Below are 17,399 nucleotides of genomic sequence, written 5' to 3'. Positions count from 1 at the left end.
CTTTTTGTCAGCCCGAGATAAATGATGATTACTGTCTGCATGTTTCCAAACCCTCATTAAGTCTTCTATTGAAGTCCTCACAAATGACAGTGTTTGAGAGATGCATTCTGCTACACAATTAAAATAAACCTTAGAAAATGTCATTGATCACTTTTTTCTTCTTGAGAAGAAAAAACTTAATTATAGCTATTGGAGATCTATCAATATAGTCTAAAATAGCAACTAATCTGCTAGAATTTTAAGCTGGTCTCTGAAAAAGTCTGGCAGTTATTTTGCATTGTAATAATGCTCCCCTCCTCTCTGTCATGTAAACATTCCCCTCAAAAGTAAGGCTTCTTTATGAATGAATGTATGCCTCTACTTGGGTTCATTACCTGAACACCTCATTTGCAAACTGATGGTCAATAAAGTAAATTTTAATATCATTGGGAAGAAAGAAATGCCAGCATAGCCTTGTTACATGCCAAGTCATATTTTTGTCTGTTCCTGAAGCATGCATATCATCCATACAACCGTAATTTTCAAAATTTCATTTTAATTTGTCCATATATTCCTGGATATATTCATTCACAGATTTATTCATTTACTCAACAGGTATTTGTAGAAAGGCCTAAAAGAGTTATGGAGAACACCTCAAAAACTATTAGAATATTAGGAGATCTCTAAAGAGCACCCTGCAGACTGTTCCTAGTTCTCTAGGCCCTGGGGGTAGAGTAGTTAACAAGGTAAAGCTCATGCCCTCATGGAACTCACATTTCAGTGAGAGACATACAATAAAGAAGCATACACACACAATGCATATGATATACATGTCATAAATATTAATAAACATGATATATACATACATGGGTATGATCTATATATCATAATATATACATACATAATTGATATAATATGTACATATGTGAATGCATGTGTATATATGTGTGTGTGTGTGTGTGTGTGCATATATACACACATACATATAAAAATAATATATAAGTGTGAATGTTCTCCTATTGGGCTACACACCATGGAGACTGTGTGTTCCTTGACTGACTTTGGGAGTCACATGCATTTGAGTTTAAACCCTGGTTCTGTTAGATACCAGCCTCCTGAACTTAAGGAAATGACAGGCTCTCTGAACCTCAGTTTCTTCATATATAAAAGGTAAATATCTGGCATTGGACCACGGTAAGCACCAAAAAATATTGATTATTATTGTGCTATTAGTATGGGAGGTAAATAATTGTATGTGTATATATCATATACACATATATACATATGTATTTGGCTCTATATGTATACACACAAATACACAAAAACACATATTATGCCATAAAGCAAATGAAATAGACTAAAGAGATAGAGAGCACTCTGACTGATATTTTAACAAGACTGACCTCTTTGAGAAACTGATATTTGAGCAGATACCTAAGTGAAATAAGAATAGTAAGGTATGCAAATAACTAAGTAAGGGAGTTCCAGGTAAGAAGGATAGAAAAGTACATATAGGTTGGGGCAGAAGAGGATTAGGAACTGGGAAGAGGGTGCTGTTTACACATACTGTTTGCTCTGCTTTATTATCAGCATGGCAGAGCTCACATTTCATCTTTTGCCTGGGTACAAATGTTTGTGAGAGGCCAGAAAAATCTCAAGAAAGAATTGCCAAGAAACATACAACTGATCCCAGACCAGGGCTCTTTAAAAAAAAGAGGTGTGTGGAGAAAAATAACGAGTATTGGCTTCCCTCTTCTGGTCCAGCACATAAGGAGCTTAGAAGTGGCCTCTTCATTCTAACAAATAAAAAAGTTATACAAACTGAAAAACCCACAACTCTTTTTAGATCCATTGGAGAAATGAGATCACAAGTGAACCACTGCTCTGAAAATGGGAGAGACTCACAGGCAAATATTTCATGACTTACTGGAGTGAAGTGGCAACTCTCAAGCTGAAACCTTCTTAGAAACAAGTACCAGGGAAAGAAAGCCTGAACTTTAATCGATGAATTACTAGAGGCTCAGTGTGGACAAGCCTGAGAAGTAAAAACTCAAGAAGGATCCAGTTATTGGGAAGCCCCCATACTTTGGGGAGTTTTACCTCCAGGAGCTGTTCCTGGTTCTCAAAGTAAATATCAGAGAAAATTCTCATACTTCTGGTAGAAGAAGGGGTAAGGGAACCATTATGAAATATACGTTGTCTTCTACTTACAAAGGCCTGTAGGCCTGTCCTCCAGAGGAATTATTTTACCAGAGCCTAACCTACTGAAATTTTATATACACACGCATTCACATATGTACATATTATGTCAATTATGTATGTATATATTATGATATATAGATCATACCCATGTATGTATATAACATGTTTATTAATATTTATGACATGTATATCATATGCATTATGTGTGTATGCTTCTTTATTGTATGTCTTTCACTGAAATGTGAGTTCCATGAGGGCAGTCTAACTCACTGGGGGAAAGGAAAATATCCAACTCTAGCCTCATTACCTAAGGGGATGAAAAAAATTCAAAAACCAAAACAACTGAAAGGCATTTGTGACATTTATAGGTCAGGCCCACTAAAAGACAGACTTAAGTATAGGACCATAGAAAGTTCCTCTCTCACTACATTGTATCATTACATCACTTAAGACTTCTTTACCAAATTACTTTTATCCAGTGCATCATGTCTACCATTTAATAAAAAAATTATAAGGCCTACTTATAATTTCCTTACAAAGGAAAAAAATCCACATAATTTGAAAAGACAGAGCAAGCATTAGTACCAGGTCCAGATATGACAGGAATGTCATAAATATCAAACTGTGAATTTAAAAGAACTATGACTAATATGCTAAATGCACTGATTAAAAAAGTAGAGAACATACAAAAACAGATGGGTAATTCAAATAGACAGATGACTATTCTAAGAAAAACAAAAAGTGTTGGAGATCAAAAATACTGTAACAGAAATGAAGAATCCCTTTGTGTGGCTCATCAGTAATCTAGACATACCTGAAGGAAGAATCTTTGAGGTTGAGGAGATCAGAATAGAACTTTCCATAACTGAAAACAAAGAGAAAAAAATAATGGAAAAAAAGAAGACAATATCAAAGAACAGTGAAGCAACTACAAAAGGTATGGCATATGCATAATGAGATTACTAGAAGGAGAAGAAAGAAGGAAACAAAAGAAATATTTGAAGTGATAATGACTGAAAACTTTTCCCAGCTAATATCAGACACCAAACCACAGATCCAGGAAGCTCAGAGAACACCAAGGGGTATAAATACAAACAATCAAACAAACAAATGACATCTGGGCATATAATATTCTAACAGTAGAAAATTGAAGATAAGTAAAACATCTTCAAAGAAGCTTGGGATGGGGAACGAAAAAGGGAACTGACCTGTAGAGGAGCAAAGATAAAAATTACACGTAACTCTCCCCAGAAACGATGCAAGCAAGAAGATTAAGGAGTGACATATTTAAAGTGTGGCGAGAAAAAACAGAAAAACACTAGCCTAAAATATTGTTGCTATTATGATTTTGAACAAACTGTTATTTGTTACATCAATTAGGAGTAAAAAAATAAACCTTTTAAAAACTTCATTTATTGTTCCATGCTCTTTCTTTCTCCGTGCATATCCAAGATTATGACATATATCATTTTCCTTCTCTCTGAAGAACTTATTTTAACATTTCTTTCAAGGCAAATCTCTTGTCAGGAAATTCTGTAGATTCACATTCATAGATTCTGTACCCTGCAACATTATCCTTCAAAAGTGAATGAGAAATAAAAACTTCCTCAGACAAGCAAATATTGAGAGAATTTGCTGACAAGAGACCTGCCATACAAGAAATGTTAAAATAAGTTCTTCAGAGAGAAGGAAAATGATATAGGTCTTAAACTTGGATGTGCACAAAGAAAGAGCATGGAAAAATAAATAAAGGAAGCTTTTTAAAAGATTTATTTTTTGACTCTGATGTAACAAATAAAAGTTTGTTCAAAATCATAATAGCAGCAATGTATTCAATTATATGTTATGTAATATATATTATAAATGCTTATGTGTAAGTGAAATAAATGACAGGAATAATACAAGGAATTGGAGAGAGAAATTTATAATATTTTGTTGTTATAGGATATTTACACTACCTATGAAGCAGTATGGTGTTATTTGAAAGTGAAATTGAATTAGTTGTAAATGTGTATTTCAAACTCTGGGACAGCCACTAAAAAATAAATGTATAATTGATACGCTAAGAAAATGAAATAAAATGGAATTATATAAAGCATTGAATTAAACCACAGCAGGCCAAACAATACAGAAGACAAGAATAGGAATGTAGAATAAGGGCAACAAATAGAAAACAGTAACAAATGTGGTAGATATTAATCTACTTTTATCAATAATCACTTTAAACATCAATGCTTAAAGTACCCCCAATTAAAAGATACAGATTGCTAGCAGAGTGGATCAAAAATAAGACCCACCTATAGGTTATCTACAAGAAACTCACTTGTGATTAGTGTGTGCAAGTATGGTATATTTTTGCATTCCCATTTTATATTACCATTTTGCATTTCCATCATCAATAGATAGACACATAGATTAAAAGCAAAGGGATGGATGAAAAACATATCAAGCTAACAGTAATCATAAGAAAGTGTGACTAGCCACATTATTTTCAGACAGATCAGACTTCAGAGCAAGGAAACTTGTCAGGGATAAAGAGGGGCAGTGCATAATGATAAAGGGGTCAATTTCCCAGGAACACATAGTGATCCTTAATGTGTATGGCACATTATGTTAAAACTCATGAAGCAAAACTGATAGTACTGCAAGGAGAAATAGATGAATTCACTGTTACAGTTGGAGACTTCCAAACCAGTCTATCACAAATGGACAGATCCAACAGTCAGAAAATCAGTAAGGAAACAGTTGAATACTGAAGACAGAATCTCTAATCAATGGGATATAATGGACATTTAAAGGCTATTTCATCTAACAGTAGAATACAAATTTTCCTCAACCTCACATGGAACATTCTCCAAGATAGCCAGAAATCTAGACCATAAGATATATTTTTAAAATAAACAGAATAGAATCATACAATGTCTGCCCTCAGACTACAATAGAATTAAAATAAAAATCATAACAGAAAGATAGAAAAATATCCAAATTATTAGAATTCAAACAACACACTTATAAATACATTGTTCAAAGAATAAATCTCAAGGGGTATTGAAAAAGTGTTTGAACCAAATCAAATAAAAATACAACTTATCAAACTTTGTAGGATGCACAAAAAGCAGTACATAGAGGGATATTTATAGCATTGAATGCATATGTTAGAAAAGAAGAAAGTTCTAAAATCAATCATTTAAGTGTCTACCTCAGGAAACTAGAAAAAGGAGCGCAAATTAAATCCAAAGTAAGCAAGAGAATAGAAACAATAAAAATTTCTGCAGAAAGCAATGAAATTGAAAATAGGAAATAGAGAAAACCAGTTAAACCAAAAGCTTGCTTTTTGAAAAGATCCATAAAATCAGTAAGCCTCTATCCAAGCTTAGGAAAAAGACGACAAATTTCTAATATCAGAAATGAAAAAGGAGGCAACACTATAGATCCCATGGGCATTAAAAGGATAATAAAAGAATACTATGAACAACTCACAAATCTGATAACCTAAATCACCAATTTCTTCTAAGAAACCACAAAACTGTCTTCCAAAGTAGCTGTGTCATTTTGCATTACTATTATCAATGAATGAGAGTGCCTGTTGTTTCACACCCTCCCAGTGTTTTGTGTTTCATGCGTTTTAGATTTTGTCCATTCTGCTGGTATATAGTTGTAACTTGGTATTTTAATTTGCAATTTCCTGATGACATATGATGTTGAACAACAATTCTTGTGCTTATTTGCCATATTTATATCTTTGGAGAGATGTCTGTTTATAGATTTTGCCCAATTTTTAATCAGGCTGTTCAATGTCTTATTGTTGAGTTTTAGAAGTTCTTTGTATTATTTGGAAGTCTTATATCAGGTGTGTATTTTTCAAATATTTTCTCCCAGTCTGTAACTTGTTTCTCATTCTGTTGACTTTGCCTTTCACAGAGCAGAAGTTTTTTAATTTTCCCAAAGTCAAGCATATCAACTATTTCTTTCATGAATCTCACTTTTTTGTGTTGTATCTAAAAAGTCTTCACCATACCCAAGTCCATTTTAAATTTTCTTCTATTAATACGTTACCTTTTAGGAGTTTATTCGGTTTGATTTTACAATTAGGTTGGTGATCCATTTTGAGGTATTTTCTGTGAAGCATGTGAAGTTAATATCTAAATTTATTTTTTGTACATGTGATGTCCAGTTGCTCAGTAATCATTTATTGAAAAAGCTATCTTTTATCCATGGAATTGCACCTGATGCTTTGTACCAGATAAGTTGTTCACATTTATGAGGGTCTTTCTCTGAGACCTCTATTCTGTTCCATTTATATATTTGCCAACACTGAAATATTATTTGCACTTTATCAATTAAAGCAAATTGCCAGATACATGTCCAAGGTACAAAGGAACTGAGACGATTGTTCAAGGATGCTTAGTCACAAAAATGAAATAAACAAACCAAATGAACAGAATTTTCAAGTAGCATAAAATTTCCAACACTTATGGGTCTGGACCATACTGGTTTACTTCTGGCTTCTAATGGGACAGACCACCTAGGTTTTCAATGAGATCTCAAACTATTCACTCCCACTCTCCACAGCCTGTGTTATGGTTTATTTCAAATGGAGAAACTAATTGTAATTATTATGTTTTAAGAATCTGTGTTTCATTCACTTTTTTATTCATGGAAGCCAGATTGGCTCGCTGAAAGACCCACATGTCAATGAATGAAGAAATGGGAGTGTTTCATAAAGCATTTCAGCTTTTGAGCTGCTCTTGAAAACATTGCAAAGCTTCTGTTGAAAGAGGCTTTAGTCCTAAATACCAGGTGGTCGATATCACCACAAAGAGATGTGATAAAAAAGAGGATTTAGTAAAAGGTTAAGAAGAAGCAAGGCTCTTTGGATTCCATGATAATAACATCCAGGATATTTCACATTATTGCTGAGGACTCACAAGTACTTTGTAGATTTTAACCTGTGTACAAGTCCTTATAGGTGGAAAGGACTTTTCAAGAACACTTCTAACATCAACATTCTGTGTTTCCATCTTTCAGTATTTATGTTATGGGGATTTCTGGCACTCACTGTTTTTATAGTCAGTATTTCTGGTACACTGTATTTTCATTTTAGAAAATTCTTCTCAAAATTTAAATAATCAACTTTTCTCTTATTTGGTATTTCTAGTTCTGTAACTCATTTCTTGGTAATATTTTTTGTTCTTAAGGTCTCTGCATCTTAGTGAAGAGTCAGATCAAATGTTCCTGACTCTTGGTGTCCCCCGGGTCACTAACTTAGATATATCACTTTTGAGGGAATGCATCTTTCTCAGAACCCCTAGAAACCTCTAGAAAGCAAAACAAATGTGGGTCTCCCTAACATTTTTAATATGTGGTATCACAAAAGTAGCAATAGATAAAATATAACCTCAAATATGTTGTCCATGTTTACATGTTGTGGGTAAAATTCTCATTAAATCTTTGTCTTACCACTGTGGTGGAAGAAGAGGTCAAATGTCCGGGGCACCAGCCCCTGTCAGCTTCACAGTGAAACCTCACTCTTTTAAGGCAACATATACTTCTAAGTACCCTTTTCAAATACAACTCACCAAAGCTGAACGGTCTTCCAGTAGGGTTGCCAAGTTGAACTGTGTAATGAAATACATTGAGCTTGTTATTATTGTTATGTTTATTTTCATATTTGTATGATACTAGCACAAATGTGGGGATTTCTGCTTACTATTTGATCTTGATTACGGATTAGCAGGCTGACTTGTGCTTCACTTATAAGAGCTTGAGACTTCTTCAAGCATCAGCATAGGCAGTTTTACATGAAGCCCAGAGCCCACAACCATGTGGTAGAATTCAGTCAGACTCCACATTTTCCATAGTCTAGTAACTGTGCAAATATGACAGAATGTGCCATATTTTCATTTATAAAAATGGATATTTCAAGACAATTGTATATTTATATGGCTTCCTTTGGTCTTTCTTGATTTTACATTACTCTTTTAAGGCAAGAATATTTAGCAATTCTATTTTTTGGGAAACTCCAGAGTCGTCTCTATTAAAAATTAAAAATGCTCATGTTCTTTCTCTATGAGACAAAGTCCCAGTCTAACTGTTTGACCTAATTCCCACCTAACTGTGACAAGTGTGTTTGCATTTTCTCCTTATAGGTTTAAAAAATTTAAAAGTCACAATTTCAAATGCATGTCACTTGAAAGAGATTTATCACTATTGACAAAATGGTTACTTGTTTCCCAGGCACTAACCTTCTAACTGTCAATCACAAATCATGCCATAGCAACTATTCAGCATGTTGCCTGGACCCATACAGCACTTTCTTCTCTTGCCTTCATACGTGTCCTGGGTCCTACTGATTCAAAGAGCACTGCCAAGTCAAAGCAATCAGAAGGTTTTTTGTTTTTGTTTTTCTGAGGATGTCGGCATGTGAAATTAGAACTCCTCATCCTAAAGCCATAGACGTTTCACTTTCTGTGATTAATTATTTAATGTCTGCAAAACTCAGGGCTAACCCTCAATGTGGCCCCAGCCACTTTTTCAATGATCAGCAAATGTGTGTGTGTGTGCCTGCTGGGGAAGGGCAAATATTTTGATCTACTTTATTAGTGACAGTTGAGAAAAGAGTCAGGGTTGAAGTAAGGTATTAGCAGTTTTTCCTCCAGCTTAGAAGGTCTGAGGTGGACATTCACACTGATTGGCATGATGAAAAATGATGCCTTCTTTGGGAATTGATGCTGTTATCAAAATGTAGGGGTTCAGTCTAGCTCCAGCTGCTTGCTGCACAGAAAGCCAATCATTGAGACAAGGAATATTGCCAGAGAAGAAGGCTTTAATTGGATGCTGCAGCTGAAGAGATGGGAAATCAGTCTCAAATCCATCTCCCTGATCCACTAAAATTGGAAGCTTTATATAGCAGGGGACCAATGTAACTACGTGTGGGAAAACAGGAGTTAGGGAGGGGTAAGAAAGAGAAACTGGTCAACAGGAAGCAGGTGGTCGCTTAGGCATTCACAATAAGTGAGGGGTCTGGCATCTCATTATCTAGATGTGTTGATCACGTAAGGTTCAGTTCCTTGATACTATCTGGGAGACCTGATTTGATTTCCTGAGAAAGGAACTCAGATAAGACAAATGTAACTGTCTTGAGTTTTAAGACTGATAGAGTCTCTTTCTATGCTTATTCAAAAGAAACCATAAACATTAGTTATATGGGACAATTAGGAAGGTTTTAATGCCTTGTCATGTTATCCCCTTATAGGAAAAATACTTTGCTGTTCTTTATCTTTTACTGAATTATCTTTTGAATTTCACTCTAGATTACAACTTTAGGGGATGTGCTATCCTATTAATTTAGAATAAAAATGATAAATTGCATGCATTGTTTAGATAAGTAGGGATGAGTTAATTTTTAAAAGTATTGGTAAATCACTGCAGCAATTGAGATGAATTGTCAATTTTTTTCCTAATTTGATTTGAATTCCAAAGTTGTTTTTAAAAGAAAACAATTATTATGATATATAAAAAATAACATCCTAATTATGAGAATGACTTTATTTTTTTCTATAGTTGTTACATCTACTTTGAAAGTTCAAATGTATATGGAGAGTGCTGAGATGTCTAGACAGGGCAAGGCTTTGACATTTTAACTGTTGATACTCTGAGTGCTTTGAATTTAATGAATCACAAAATGCATTGTCTTTTGTTGAAGTAATTCAAATTTGTATGATGTAAATATGGGGCTAGAAATTTCTTCCACTTAGTTTTAAGAAAAAGCCATTGCCTTAAGATGATATAGGATGTAGACTTTTCTTGGAAAAATGGCAATTCCAGATGAGTGAATTTTTAAAAAAGCAATAAAGAAGCTATTATTTCAAATTTGTTAAATTGATTGAGTGTTCTCTTTCAAATCTCATATAAAGTGGCCAAATGCATATAGTTTTTAGTAATATGGGTAGTCTCTTGAGAGTTGAAAGCAATAGATTGATTGTTATATTTCTCAGATGTAAAAATTTTGAGTTTTAGCATATATTTATTCTTTGCTTGGACAAAATATGTTATTTGAATATATAATTTTAATATCACAAAGCCCATAAACCCTATTGTGAAGTATAACATGTAATTTATGTTGTAATTGAGAAACATTAATTACTAAGTATCCTCGTTATTTTGATAAAACTTTATGAGGTGCTTCAAGTTGTTTTTTGTTGTTGTTGAAAGCTTCTCATCACAAGGAACTTTGCCAGAACTTTCTCCTCATACATGATACCAACTTTCATATTCTTCGGTGTGTTGATTCTCTTTTGTGGTATTTTGCGGGAAAAAGACTTACTTTTTGACTTTGTGCTCCTTAGGAAAGTCATTTCTCTCACCATTTAAAAAATATAGCTGCCAGCAATCTCCCCCCATCCAACCTCCTCCATTATTCCCTCAATGAGAGGAGATACTGTCACACCTGTTGGCTAATGTTTCATATCCAATTACCTAGGCATTATTACTGCATAAGTAAGATTATTTTAGTAGTAGTTGTTTTTAATTTATGCTATAGTTTTTCTCTAGAATTCTATTCATCTAGGTTATAATCCTCATGATTTGTACAATGTAAAATATATCAGATATTCATTTAGTAAGTCAACTCCACAGAACTCTTCTCAGTATTACTGGTGATTCTATTTCTAGGAGCCAGAGTCTCCATAGCTCTGCTTTTAAAACTCTGTATGCTGATCCTTTGGTATTATTTTTGGAACAGAGAATTTCCATTCTAATGCCCCACATTCCTAAGCGTGTTTGCATTCAATGAAAGTAATCAAACTTTAGTAGAGAGGCAGGTTAAATATTCACTGTTCATCTCCTCAGCTTGTCCCATTTCTATCCTCTGGCCATATCCAACTCATTTTTTAAATTGAGAAAACTCATTTTAAAAAATGAGATAAATCTCTATACTTCAGCAATAATGTGTTTTCTCATGCATTCAGTCATTTGATGAACTTGTATTGTGACCTGCTATGTGTCAGGCTCTTGTGCTGTGCTTTTAGGAGGAGGCTGTGTAGAATAAGCCCTCATCTTTCTTCTCAAGGAAGGTAAAGAAAGATAAACATTAAATAAAGAAAACTTGGATAAAAAACACACAAGCAATACAGAAGATTAACAAAACCCAACATTTTTTCTTTGAAAAGATTAACAAAATAGACCTCAGGCAAGACTGAACAAGAAAAATTGGAAAATACAGATAAATACTGAATGAAAGGGGGTGATAAGTTTAGACACATTAAAGATTTAAACATATTAAAACAACAATTATAGAAGAGGAAGTGAGATAGTGTGCATATGACAAGCTGTTCAAACTTATTAGTAATATGAAAAATGCAAACTGAAACAATAATGAGATAGCACTTTAAACCTTGTAGGTTGGCAAAGTTAAAAAGTCAGATGATGCCAAGTGTTAGCAGGGATTAAGAATTCTGAGAGTAAGAATCTGATGCACGGTGAGTGGACGTAGGATGAGACCTACCAATCAAGAGTGTTAACTGACAGTTCCTGATCAAGTTAAGTATATACATGCTTCATGATCCAGCATTTAAACTCCTGGTTTTATGTGCTGTCCAATGGTTAATCTTATGTGTTGACTTGACTGGGCCATGGGGTGCCAAACACTGGTCAAACATTTGGTCAAACATTGGTGAGGGTAGTTCTGTGAGGGCATTTTTAGATGAGATTAACATTTAAATTGTTACCCATAATATGGGTGAGCCTCATCCAATTAGTTGTGGGTCTAAATAGAACAGAAAAGCCACCTCTCACCCTAGCAAGACAGAATCCTTCTTGTCTGACAGCCTTCAACCTGACATTGGTTTATTCCTGACTTTGGACTGGAACTGAAACATCAGCTCTTCCTGTGTCCTGAGCCTACCAGCCCTCACACCAAAACTACACCATTGGCTCCTCCAGTTCTCAGCTCTACTGGGTCTCCAGCTTGCTGACTCACCCTGAAGATCTTGGGACTTACCAGCTTCCACAATCATGTGAGCCAACTGCTTATAATAAATTTCTCTTTCTCCATCTCTCTTTCTCTCTCTCTCTCTTTATACATACATACACACACAGACACACACACACACACACACACACACACACACCTTATTGGCTCTATTTTTTGGAGAATTTTGACTAATATGCATGCAAAATGGCAATGCCGTTATTTAACAGTCCGTAAGTGGACATAGATAAAGGTTTTCATTTTATTTGTGGAGGTGGAGACTTAGTAGGTCAAATATGGTACAATTCATACCATAAAGGTCTGTGCCACAACTGGAAAGAATAAACCAAATGTAATAAAGACAAATGGAAGGTAAGCACTGAAGGACAAAAAAAGTACAAAAAAAACCCAGAACAGAATGAAATACGTTGCACAATGTTAGTATAAACTGAAAATGCATACATGTAAAACAACAGTATACATTTTTGCAAGACAAATGCTTACTTTGCAAGGACACAGTTTTTCATACAAATAGGGTATATAATTAAAATACACACACACACACACACACACACACACACATGCACATACACACATACACACAATTTGCCTAATGTAGGAGAAGGAATTGGGAACAGACTGTGGAAATAAGAAGAAATGAATAAATAATTAAATTAATTAAAAAAGAGGACAGCTTTGCATAGGCCAGCATAAATAATACCAAAAACTGAGCAGTACACTTAACTCAATCCTCTTCACCTTAAAGCTGACAAAGTCTAATATTATTTAATATCTAATTAGATAACTTTAGATAAGACACAAAAAAGTCACTCTTTTTAAGATTAGAGATTCACAGATTCTTAGAGTTAGAAAGGCCACCCAGGACAGGAGTCCAATGTGTCATGTGGTACTGAATCACCCATGATTCAAACTGCTCTAGAACGTGACTGTGCAGCCGTGATAGAGCCCTTTTGTGGTGAAGAGCTCAGAGCCATGTGCAGCAGACACAAATTTATTGTTGGACAACTGTGGCTGCCAGAAAGGTCTTCAAAATGTGACTGAAAATCTGCCTCCCCAGGGTTCCTCTCTGATTCTAGGCCTTGGACCTCATAACTGCTTGGTTTCCTTTTTCCTAAAGTCTTTCATTTCAATTTATTCTCAACATATCATCGCAGGTTTGAAAACTTTTCTCTGTATTTAAATCTTCATTGTCATGATGCTAATAATTGTCTTAGAAACACTTGAAAAAAGGATCTACGTTTAATCTCACAACCTCACTATATCATATGAAACCATATTTTTGTAGCTTGTGAAAAGTCCTGTGAGGCATAGTATTATCCTTAATTCCTTCCTAATTGGACAGAAATTGTAATTGAGAACCTCATATATGAATATAATTCAAAATCAGCAATGAAATAATTATTAAATAAAAGCCCAATTTTAAACTCACAAGCATGATTTACTAGTAGTTTTGATTTTGAATCATGATGGTATCTAGTGGATAGAAACAAAGATGAATGTATACTTAGACCCAGTTAACACAATATGAGATATAATCAGTCACAGGGATTGTTCCATTCCCTATCATTGGTATCCATTCACTTAAAAGTAAGAATGACACAACCTAGCTTTTAGAATGAGTCCATTTAAATTTTTTAAACATATGCAATACTTAAAGAGCCAAATACCAAAGATTCAAATACCATTAAAACATGGTTATGCAATGGTAGGCTGGGTGTTTTAAACCAATTTTCTCACTAACAACAACTAAAAATGCTGCAAAAATACAGAAAACTTTGTTTTAATCATATCAAAGGGCTAACAAGATACTGAAAATTCCTAGAACAAGTCATGGGTAAAAATAGGAGCACAAAATATAAAATGGAATGCTCTGACTACTGACATCTTCCCAGGAATCCGGAGGGAGGCAGCTGGGAGGGAGTTATGCAAGCACAAGGGATGAAGGGATGCAATGTAATGTTGAGCCAGGGATGAGACAAGAATTAAAGAGACCTTCTTCCATCACACACAAGCACGCACACACACACACACACACACACACACACACACACACACACACGCTGAGATCTTGTCCTCTGTCTCTGAATTCTTGAGAAGCAGCTGAGAGGTGAGCTGAGTATTTGGCTGACACTTGGGGTTGACAGGATTGGAGCTCAGATTCACTAAAGGTAGAGGCCAAGAGTAATATGACATCCTCCAGAGGTTCTTAATTTTTTTCCTCATGGACTCCTGTGACAACCTAGTGAAGCATATCGATCATTTCTAAGATTAATTTTTTAATATGCATGCAATGAAATATTTAGTATAATATTACAAAGAATCCAGTTATACTTAAAAACAGCTATCATAATGTGGTTTATAATAAATTTATTCTTAAACATATATAATTCTTTGATCTTTGACAAATACATCCAGTCCAGTAACCTCCTCCACAAACAAATTTAAAACAGTTTTATCACCTCAAACCATCATTCTCAGCAAACTATCGCAAGGACAAAAACCAAACACCGCCATGTTCTCACTCATAGGTGGGAATTGAACAATGAGAACACTTGGACACAGGAAGGGGAACATCACATGCCTGTTGTGGGGTGGGGAGAGGGGGGAGGGATAGCATTAGGAGATATGCCTAATGTAAATGACAAGTTAATGTGTACAGCACACCAACATGGCACATGTATTCAAATGTAACAAACCTGCACATTGTGCACATGTACCCTAGGACTTAAAGTATTAAAAAAAAAATTCCCATGCCTGTTTGAGGTCAACCCCTCTTCCAATCTCCACTGATTTATTTTCTCCTCCTATAATTTTGCCTTTTCTATAATGTCATCTTTTGAGTCAGTCTTCTTTCACTCAGCATAAAGCATTTGAGACCCATCTACACTGTTGTGTATATCTAAGGTTCATTCCTTTTGGTTTCTGTGTAGTATTCCAGTGTATTGACATACCATAGTTTATCTATTCACCCCTTGAAGGTCATTTTGGTTACTTTAAGGTATTCTGTGATTAGAAATAAAGATGCTACAAACATTCAAGTACAAATTATTTTGTGCTAATGTAAGTTTTAATTTCTCTAGGATAAATGAGGATTACTAGGTCTATTCGTTTTATGAAAAACCCCAAGTTTTGGCACATTCTTGAAATGCAAAACTATTTCTTTTAAATCTATAACCAATGCTGTCTTAAAAAGTTAACGTATTTTATTCCTTGGAGGGTTTCTTTGTGTTTCAATCAATGAGAGGAATGGTTTGTAAATTAGTGAAGTTACTGTTTGCTTATAATAGCTCTATTTATAAAATTTTAATTAACACTTTAAAACTGTTTCTTGACCTTCAATATGAAGAAAAACATTTCCCTTGTTTACCTGTTCATTCAACTTATAAACATTTCCCACTACTTGAACAGTGTGATAACTTTGCTGCAGATGAAGTCTAACTGTGCTCTTGTGGTCATGATGCCATGATCAAAATTGGTCCATAGTCTTATCCAGGCAAAGGGGCTGACCACTGTGCCTTGAGGGTATTTCTATGGAGCAATGGCAAGGGTGGAGGAAGCCTAGTGTAGGGGGAAGATTCTAGACTCCAATCAGAGAAGCGGTATTAGTCCTACCTCTGTCCCAACTAGCCACGTGAGCTGACCAACCATTTTGTCTTCCTGGGCATCAGCTTCAGAGCTCACATGAAGTTGAGGTGCCTGGGGTACTCAGAGAACAGAACTCCAGGAGGTACATATTCACTCTCCAGGCTGGCCCTGCACATACATGGTCCTAGCAGCAAGTGCCGCATCAAATATTGTGCCCCATCAAATATTGTGCCCTACATGGCTCGCTTGCCCAATCCCAGTTAGGCTGTGCTCAATTTGCTCATCTGTACAACAGGGAGGTAGGTTCTATAACCTGTGTCCCAACCTAAAGTTTAGGACAATAAAGAACTGGTCAACGTAAGACATAATTATTCTTGGTTTGGTCAATAGCCAAGTTCATTAATACAGACCAAAAGTATCCTCTTTTCCTGGAATAAGAGGGTGGATTTTCTTGGCTCTCCACTTCAGAAAGGCTGTATGAATGCTGTTCAATCACTCTGTGATTGAATTATCTCCAAAGTCCTCATCTCACTGCCTTTAGTACTTTTCTTTGATATTTAGCCCAGGCCATGCCTTTTCTTGCCCCGTAATGATATATTCTATATGTATATGTATACATATAGACTGTATGTACAGGCTAAGAGTTTTCAAAATATGTGTGTGTGTGTTCATCTTTGTGGGGAAGAGAGTTTTAAGAGGTACAATACCTGTGCCCATAGGAGTGATATTTATCTTGTTTTAAAGTTCAAATGACATGAAAGGAGTGTTTCAACATATTTTTAAAAACTTAAATTGTGATATGAGAGTATATTTGCTTTTTTCTTTGGCCATTTAATAACAGGATCGAGCCTTTAAACTATAAAAATGTTGAAGTAATGATGAGCTTAAAAGATAATTTGAGAAATGTGTGACGACTGTAAGGTGTATTTTCTGGAGAGATTCTAGAAGTTGAATTTCTGGGTCCAGGGGTAAATGTGCATATGTAATTTTCCTAGGTATTGCCAAATTCCTGTTCAAAGAGATTTCATCCCTTGCATTCCCATCAGCAATGTATGAGAATGCCTGCTTCCTCAGAGCTTCATTATATACTGTTATGGTCAACCAGAGTTCTCACCTTTTTGATGGGTAAAAAATAGTATCTCAATATAATTTTTATTTACATTTCTCTTAGTGTATAAACAAGTTTGAACATCTTTTCATATGATTACAAGTTATTTGCATTTCTTTTTCTGTTAACTTTTTGTTTATTTCTTTAGCCTCCATTTCTAGAAAAATTATTGGCTTTTATCTTTTCTATTTTTGAAAGCTCTCTTTATGTTAGGAAAATCCATGATTTGTCTTATTAGTGCTACTCTCTTTTTCTCTCTAATATGTAATGTGCCCTTTTAATTTTCATATGACATTTTTCTGTCACACAAACTATTTTCTAAATGTAATAAAATTTATCTTTATTCCTTCTTTGCTGCTTCTGGATTTTGAGTAATAAATTATAAAAATTTCCCAGCTCACAGATTATGAAGGTTTCATCCATGTTTTTTTCTGGTAATTGTATGATTTTATATAAATTTGAGGATTCATTTTAAAACCTGATGTATATTATAGGGAATGACTCAATTGTATCTTCTTCCAGCTGTACCAAAAC

Source organism: Hylobates moloch, unplaced genomic scaffold, assembly GCF_009828535.3.
Source record: "Hylobates moloch isolate HMO894 unplaced genomic scaffold, HMol_V3 SCAFFOLD_3, whole genome shotgun sequence".
Taxonomy (NCBI): Eukaryota; Metazoa; Chordata; class Mammalia; order Primates; family Hylobatidae; genus Hylobates; species Hylobates moloch.
Note: the sequence above shows the minus strand (reverse complement) of the source record.